The sequence below is a fragment of the Miniopterus schreibersii genome, assembly GCF_964146895.1.
Source record: "Miniopterus schreibersii genome assembly, chromosome: 3".
In the NCBI taxonomy this organism is placed as follows: Eukaryota; Metazoa; Chordata; class Mammalia; order Chiroptera; family Miniopteridae; genus Miniopterus; species Miniopterus schreibersii.
Window position 1 is genome coordinate 23632890 of NC_138103.1, and position 9449 is coordinate 23642338.

At 41.2% G+C, this 9449-nt stretch overlaps 1 long non-coding RNA gene across 1 annotated transcript; it reads right to left on the minus strand.

Moving 5' to 3' along the window:
- Window positions 1–5086: 5086 nt before the first annotated feature.
- Window positions 5087–9287, minus strand: LOC308554561. The gene is made up of 3 exons (XR_013998420.1): window positions 9021–9287; window positions 7431–7571; window positions 5087–7253 (listed from the first exon to the last, which is right to left on the minus strand). It is a non-coding gene; the product is annotated as an uncharacterized lncRNA (long non-coding RNA).
- Window positions 9288–9449: the final 162 nt, after the last annotated feature.

The window sequence follows — 9449 nt, forward strand, 5'->3', positions numbered from 1 at the left end:
CATTTCCAGGGGCTTTTCTGTGCAAGTGGCCTCTCGAGCCTCATGCTTAGGACTTTCCTAAAATCTCTCAAACAAGCAGCAGTGGGCCCCATATGGCTTGATAAGTGGCCCCAGGCCTGGCACTAGCAGCAGCCTGCACTGGCTCATAGCTTGGCCTCTCCTGGACACCTCCAAACCCAGCACAAGTAGCAGCCAACTACAGTTTGCTGTGTAGCTCATGCTGGGTGGCCCTGGGCAAGGCACTGGCAGAGGCTGACTTTGCACTTCCCGAGAGGCCCCAGAGACAGTGCACCTGGTGCTCAGACTCGACCATGCTGGATTACAACCCTACCACATCCACGAGTGACACTCAAGGGGCGCACTTGGTGAACACCAAAGCTCCACTGAAGTAAATCCTGATCCATAAGGGTGTCTCCAGCACAGCAGCTCTTTGGCTGCAGTTGCAGGTGGTCCTCACAGCCGATTGGCCTGGGGGTCAGTTCCTCCCAGGGACGCCAAGAGCAACCAAGGCTCAACTACAACAGGACAGTGCACACAGCCCATAGAGGGGAGCACCTAGAAGGCCCAGCTCAGGTAACTGGGGAGGCTGAGCCACTGGACCCTACAGGACACCTACTACACAAAGCCACTCTACCAATTCCAGGAGACATAGCAGCTCTACCTAATACATAGAAACAAACACCTAGAAGGAACCAAAACGTGGAGGCAAAGAAACATGTCACAAAGGAAAGAATAGAACAAATCTCTAGAAGAGGAACTAAATGAAACACATCCAAGCAAGCTAACAGATAGAGAGTTCAGAATAATGGTTATAAGGATGTTTAAGCAGACTGTTAGGGAAATAACTGAGAAAATCGATAACATAATAAAGTACCAATTTCGCCGGGCCGGGCATGGCTCAGCGGTTGAGCGTCGACCTAGGATCCAGGTGATCAGGGTTCGATTCCCAGTCAGGGCACATGCCCGGGTTGCCGGCTTGATCCCCGGTCTGGGGCGTGCAGGAGGCAGCCGATCGATGACTCTCTCATCATTGATGTTTCTCTCTCTCTCCCTCTCCCTTCCTCTCTCTGAAATCAATAAAGATATATTTTAAAAAATAAGAATAAAAAAAATAAAGTACCAATTTGAAATGAAGGCTACAGGAACTGAAATGAAGAATAATTTACATGGACTCAACAGTAGAGTAGAGGACGCTGAGTATAAAATCAGCAATTTGGAATATGAAACAAAAAACACCCAACCAGAAGAACAAAAAGAAAAAAGAATCCAGAAATATGAAAATAGTATAAGGAGCCTCTGGGACAACTTCAAGAGGCCCAACATTTGTATTATTGGGGTACCAGAAGGAGAGGAAAGAGAACAAGGAATTGAAAACCTACTTGAAAAAATAATTACAGAAAACTTCCCCTACCTGGGGAAAGAAATCAACTTACAAGTCCAGGAAGCACAGAGGGTCCCAAAGAAGAGGAACCCAAAGAGGCCCACAGCAAGACACATCATAATTAAAATGGCAAAGGTTAAAGACAAAGAGAGAATCTTAAAAGCTGCAAGAGAAAAGCAGTTAGTTACCTACAAGGGAGCACCCATAAGACTGTCAGCTGATTTCTCAACAGAAACTTCGCAGGCCAGAAGGGAGTAGCAAGAAATAGTCAAAGTGTTGAAAAACATGGACCTACAACCAAGATTGCTCTACCCAGCAAAGCTATCATTTAGAATTGAAGGTCAGATAAAGAGCTTCTCAGACAAGGAAAAGCTAAAGGAGTTCATCACCACCAGACCAGCACTACAGGAAAAGTTAAAGGGTCTTCTTTAAGAAGAAGCTAATGAACAAAAGAATCTGATGAATAAATAAATCCGGAGACATTGACGCATGCAACAGACAATCATATTTCAGAGGAAAGAGGGAAGGGGGGTGGAGGGTGGGAAGAGAATAACCAAAGAAGTTATATGCATAACCCATGGACACAGTTAATAACGGGGTGAAGGCCTCAGAAGGGGGTGGGAGGGAAGTGGAGGGGATCAATTGGGGGGGAAAATGGGATACCTGTAATACTCTCAACAATAAAGATAAATTTAAAAAGTAAAAAAAAAAAATTAAAAAAATAGGAAAATCTCATGACATTAGATTTGGCGATGATTTCTTAGATGTGATTTCCAACAGCACAGACAACAAAAGAAAAAATAGATCAATTGGACTTATTCAAAATTTAAAATTTTTGTGCATCAGTGAACAGTAACAAGCCTGGTGGGGCGTGGCTCAGCGGTTGAGCATCGGCCTGTGATCCAGGAGATTGTGGTTTGATTCCCTGTCAGGGCACATGCCCGGGTTGTGGGCTCGATCCCCAGCCGGGGGTGTGCAGGAGGCAGCCGATCAATGACGACTCTCTCATCACTGATGTTTCTCTCTCTCTCTCTCTCTCCCAGATATATATATTTTAAAAACTTATAGAATTACCTCTGATCCAGCAATTCCACTTCATGATATAACATCCAAAATAATTGAAAGTAGGGGCTCAAACAAACACCTGCTATGTTAGTTTTCTAGGGCTGTCACAACAAAGTACCACAGGCTAAGTAGCTTAAACAACAGAAATTTATTTTCTTATAGTTCTGGAGGCTGGAAGTGTGATATTAAGGTGCCAGCAGTGTTGGTTCCTCTGAGGCCTCTCTTTTTAGTTTGTATGGAGGTTCCTCAAAAAATTAAAAATTAGAACTACCATATGATAATTCAGCAATCTCACTTCTGGGTATTATCCAAAGGAAATGAAATTAGTACATATCTTGAAGAGATACCTGCACCCCCACGTTCACTGCAGCATTATTCACAACAGCCAAAACTTGAAAACAACCTACATGTCTATTGATGGATGACTGAATATGGAAAATGTTTTATATATAATATAGATACATAATAAATACAAAACATACTTATATATAATATATATATAATAAAAAATTATTTGTCCATGAGAAGAAAATCTTGACATTTGGGACAAGATTGGATGGACTTTCAGGGCATTATGCTAAGTGAGATAAATTTGACAGAGAAAAACACCGTATTTTCTCACTCATATATGAAGTCTAAAAACACTTGAATTGATAGAAACAGAGCAGAATGGTGGTTGTCAGGGGCTGAGGGGTGGGAGAAATGGGGAGATGCTGGTCAAAAGGTACAAACTTCCAGTTATAAGATGAATAAATTCTGAGGCTCTAATGTACGTTATGGTAACTATAGTTAGTAATATTGTATTATACTGTACACCTAAAAGTTGCTAAGAGAGTAGATCTTAAATGTCCTTACCACAAAAAGAAAAGGTAATTATATGAGGTGATGGATGTGTTAACTAACCTTATTGTGCTAATAATTTTGCAATATGTAAGTGTATCAAATCACTATGTTGTACACTTTAAACTTACATTATGTTATATGTCAATTATATGAAAATAAAGCTGGAAAGAAAGATCTGGAAACAGCCCAAGTGCCCATCAGTACCTGAGTGGATAAAAAAGCTGTGGGACATTTACACCATGGAATACTATGCAGCTATAAAAAGAAGGATCTCTTACCCTTTGAGACAGCATGGAGGGATGGAACTAGAGAGTATTATGTAAAGCGAAATAAACCAGTCAGAGTAAGACAAGTATATGATCTTACTCATATGTGGAATATAATGAACAAAATAAACTGATGAACAAAATAGAAAAAAAAAATAAAGCTGGAAAGAAAGAAGACAAATTACTAATAAAATATAAAAAATTTAAAGTACTTTTTCAAATAAAAAACAACACAGGTCATAAGCAATTTACCATTTAACTTACAAATGACCAACAACAGGAAAAATATTCAACTTCATTAGTAATCAAATATAAAGTGATTCAATAACAAAATATAATTTTTCTTGTTAAACTGGCAAAGAGGAAAATTTATGACAGCCTTTTATGACTATGAATGTACAGAGAAATGTACCTCATTGATGAAAGCCCAAATGAGAACATTTCCAGAAAGCAAATTAGTACTGTGTGTCAAGAGCCTTAAAAATCTTTTTTTAGCCCAGAGGGGCATGGCTCAGTGGTTGAAGATGGACCTAGGACCCAGGAGATTGTGGTTCAATTCCCAGTCAGGGCACATGCCCAGGTTGCTGGCTCGATCCCCAGTGGGGGCAGTGCAGGAGGTAGCCGATCAATGACTCTCTCATCCTTGATGTTTCTCTCTCTCTCTCCCTCTCCCTTCCTGTCTCTGAAATCAATAAAGATAAAAAATAAAAATAAAAAATCTTGTTTTACTTTTTGGCACTGTAATCTCATTTCTAGACAGCAATGCTAAGAAAATAATAGTAAACACAATAAAAATTTTATGTAAAAATATTGACTACCAAGTTGAAAATTTCAGTGTAAATTGTTGTAGAGAAGGGGAACGTTTAAATTAAAGGATAATTATGCAAAAAAACAAAATCTATCCTAAGATGATGTTAAGCCTAGTTCCAATTTTTTTTGTTGTTTTTTTGTTTTTTTTATCCTCACTGGAGGATATTTTTTCCATTGATTTTTAGAGAGAGTGGGAGGGAGAGAGAAACATCAGTGTGAGAGAGACACATCGATTGCTTGCCTCCTGCACTTGATCCAACCGAAGTAGGTGCCCTTAACCAGGAACTGAACTTGAGACCCTTTTAACCACTGAGCCCAACTGGCCAGGGCCCAAATTTGTTTTAAAATCCCATTCAATGCTAGGAAAAAAGGGAAACAAATGCAACAAAATCTTGTCGGTAGTTACCACTGGGGTTGAAGATTGCAGGTGGTTTTAATTTTTCTTTTCAATCTTTTCTAAATTTTTTAAACTTTATGTATTATCACTGTTTTAGAGTTAGAAAATCAGAAAAAAAATTATTTTAAGAGTATAAAAACAAAAGCTATCCAAACGACTGTACAACACAGAATTGTAATAATAGATGTCAGCTCTTAAAGGGAGGAGTTGGTTTTAAAAGTGAGATTTTATATATATAATGGAATATTATTCAGCAATACAAAAAGAATGAGATCTTGCCATTTGTGACAACATGGATGGACCTAGAGGGCATTATGCTAAGTGAAATAAGTCCGACAAAGAAAGACAAATACCTTTTAGTTTCACTTACATGTGGGATTAAAAAAATTTTTTTTTCTAAATCAACAAACCAAACCAAACCAAAACAGAGTCATAGAAACAAAGAACAAACTGATGGTTGCCAGAGGAGAGAGGAGTGGAAGAATGGGGGGGGGGAAGGAGAAGGGGAATATAGTCAATAATAGTGATAACTTTGCATAGTGACAGATGGTTGCTAGGCAGTCTGGTGATCACATTGTAAGATATGCAAATGTCGAATTACTATATTGTACACTGGAAACTAATGTAATATCATACGCCAGCTATACTTTAATAAAAAATAAAAGAAATAAATGTTAAATTTAAAAAAGTGACACTGCTGAAAGGGGTTTTCCAGGCAACCTCTCTGTGCTTGCCAATGTGGAATGTCACCCCTAGGGATAGGATCACCCTCTTGGAAGGTTCTGAGGCCTGCCTCTCTTTAAAAGAATAATGAGTTGTCTGCAGGGCTGGGTTTCTGGTTTAAATTTCCTCTATAGAAGTACACACCTGCTGAATGTTTGCTCCCTTAATGAAAAGTCGATGAAGCTGATAGATGTCTAGCGTTTTGGATCTGGGTGGCAGCCAGAAGACTGGTAAGCATTCTTAAATATGGAATCTCACCTAAGCATTAAGAATTAACCTGAAATTCTGGTGGCACTTACTATGGAGCGGTTAACAGGTGGAGTGCGGGAGGTGTCTGATAATTTTCTCCTGGTTTGAAAAGTCAGAGGGGTGGATGGACATGATCACTACTTGAATTGGAATCTTTCTCTTATCACTTTGTTAACAACAGGGCCTAATTCTGAAAGCCCTGTTTTTTTTTATGTTTGGATGAACCAATCAGTGGGGGCCTGGACTAGGTGGTCTGCTGAATGTTCCTCCTTTAAAAGCATATTAATTCTATGCTGTAAATGTATGTCAAGCCCAGACTAACATAGAAAGAATGGTGTTGAAGGAACTGCAAAAAGGCACAGGTCCTGGAATTGGCCTTTAGCTTATTTATAACCCAGGAGAAATGGGAAGGTATAAAAATGTGAAAAGTTAAGTAGCTCAAGATATAGTTGAGTGTAAGATACAATGGAAGTGACAAGGCACTTCACGCAGGCATAGCCACCCCGTAGAATAATTACAGTACCTTACGTGTATTAGCCCTTACGGACCAGGTACTGTGCTAAGCGAGCATTTAAAACGTATTACCTCTTTAATACATCTAACAAACCTAGTCCAGCAAGAATAAGAAGTAGCATTAATTAGTCCTTAATACATGCTAGGCACTGTGCTAGGTATTTCCCTTGGAACAACACATTTAATCCTTTCAAGGACCCTGCAGGTGAGTATTAACACTATCCTCAGGCACGAAAAGAAAGCGGGTGCACAGAGATGTGAGTATCCCGCCTCGGGTCACAGAGGTGAATTGGGGAGCCAGGGTTCAAACCCAGGCAGTCTAGTTCCAGGGCCCCCACTCTTATTTATTTATTTTACTTTTTATTGTGTAAGAACACAACATGAAATTTATCCTCTTAACAAAATTGTAAGTGTACAATACACATTGTTGGCTAGGTTCCGTGCTGTGCAGGAGATCTCCGGAGCTTACTCATCTTGCTTAACTGAGTTGTGCCTGCTGATTAATAACTCCCCATTTCCCCCTGGTAATTACCATTGCAATTTTCGATTTTATGAACTCGGCTATCTTAGATACCTCATGTAAGTGGAACCATGCTGTATTTGTCCTTCCTGTGTCTGCTTTATTTCACTTAGCATAATATCCTTAAGGTCCATCCATGTTGTCCCATATTTCCCTATTTTTTTAAGGCTGAGTAGCATTCCACTACATGTTTACACTTTTTCTGCGTCCACTCATCTGTCAACGGCCATTTAGATTGTTTCCACATCTTGGCTATTATTAATAGTAGTGCAGTGAACATAGGAGTGCAGGTATCTCTTCAAGGTCCTGATATCTATTCTTTTGGGTATATACTCAGAAGTGGGATTGCTGGATCATAGGGTAGTTCTATTTTTAACTTTTCGAGGAACCGTCATACCGTTTTCATAGCGTCTGCACCGTTTTACATTCCAACAGAGTCCCCACTTCTAAGCACCACTTTAGAGCAGCTCTTCCCAACACAGACAGCTGAAAAAGGAGAGAATGGGGCTTCAGGAAAATAATAAGGTTTGAAAAGTTATTATTACAGAAAAGATGAAAGAGAAGAGAGGATCTTTTAAGTGGGATGAGGCTGTTAGATCCTCAGTTATTAGGAGACTAGGATTATAGCATAATTGTAGCTTTAAGCTACAATATTTATTTTACCCTTTAACAGGATTTGTCCATTCCTACGCAGCCATGAATTTCCAGTTGACCTTGAGATGTAGCAGGATCTCCTTGAGTTTCCCACAGCCTAAAGCAGGCGCCGGAAAATACGGCCTGCCGCCAAATCTGGACCGCCACCTGCTTTTGTAAATACAATTTTATTAGAACACAGCCGCTCCCATTAATTTTTGTTGCTTTCATGGTACACAGCAGAGGGAAAGGATCGGTTTAAAATTACTGACATATGGAAGAAGGTGAGATTGCTGCTGAGAAGGAGGGAGCCAACACACACTGCTATTAAAGGGTAAATCTAACCTAATATTGATGTGTTGTGAGAAGCTTACAGCAAGGCTTATAGGAATTCTGTTCAGCCAGTCTTCTGGTGGTTCTCAATGATTGTTGTTCTGTAATTTAGCTGTGGTCACGGGATGAAGCAAGCACATAATTTACCTACTCTGCCATCCTGACTGGAAATCCCAACAAGTATTTATTGATTCTAATATTTCATTGAGTGTAAGGCATTGAATTAATAATAGATTTTTAGGAAAAATTACACTGTGTACAAAAATACTGGAGTTAAAATGTTTTTCTGCTTGAACTTTGAAGCACAGTATTTCTAACTGATGATGTCATATATTTCTTCTGATACAATGACCCACTACGTTGCTCTTCCTGGTCACAATCCAGGTTTAAATTCAATCCCTTTTCACCAAACTGTAAATATGCTTTAAAACTACACTCGGCTACTGGCTGTTGTTGACTGCTTGTATTGGCATGCTTGTCAAAGCCTCCGTCGATCATTTGAATTGTTTTTAACATCTTTAAGATTCAGGGTATGATCTTGAGGGCGGTTTTGTCTTTGGTTTAATGACTTCTTACTAGAAGTTAAGCAGCTTCCTTTGAAAGTCAGCTGGGAGCTATTAATACTTCTGTTCAAAGATATATCTTGGGGGGGGGAGGGGGGTGTCAACCATCGTTCCCCTTCATGATTCATGAATGACTCGCAACAACATCTCCTAGATTCGACCTATTTTAGATATTTAGCAACTTCTGCTGCCTTTGTGGCAGGATAGGCCATCCTCTGCACACTCAACAACTTCCTAGCTCAACGATGAATCATTGCCCATTTTTAGTTTTTATTCAACTATTGAGTAGATACAAAGCATTTGTAAGTTATGCATAAAATATTAACAATAACAGCTCGGTAACTGCGTCCCCGTCAACCTTCTTAAGATGAGCATTTCCATGACATTTGAAGGAACCTGTGGGCTCCTCCCCCGGCCCACCCTCTTAACACTTAACGTGACGTTCGTGCATCGTTTTCCTCAGGCCTTTTGCCGGTCCTACCGCCCGCGCACTGCCCCCGAGACATGCTTAGATGAGCCTGGCTGGGAACTGTATATAACGGGATAATGCTGCGACGTGTCCTTTCGTGACTTGCTTCCCCATCACCTTACGGCCTGAGGTTGAGCCCCACTGTTGTGTCCGCCGTTTTCAGTAATTTTCCCTGCTCCTTGGTATTTGATGCCACAGGAGTATCCCACTATTAGTGACCACAGATAGTGATGCCATAAACATTATTAGACCTACTTGTGCAGACGTGCGAGTGTCTCTCCAGGGTGAAGCATGCTCCAGGGACGGTGTTTATCGTCCACCTTCCTGGGTAACGCCAGGTGATCTGACGAAGCCATTGGCCCAACCGTACTTTCATCAGCAGCGATCAGTACCCGAGCGCAGGACCCGCGGACGCGCAGGCGCACACCCCACGCTCCCGCCCATCACGCCCAACGCGCTACACTCGTGCGCCCATCCTGGAGAGAGCCACGTCCGTGCCCCACGCACGCACCCTCGCGCAATAGCACAGACACACGCAGCTACGCAAACGTACGTCACGCACTCCACGCCCGCAGGCGCATAGCCCACGTAGTCACACTCAAGCCCCCTACATAACCCAGTCGGGAAGCGTGGTCTCCGCCGCCGGCAACTGAGGAGTCTTGGCCCGGCCCGGCCGCCGTCGGC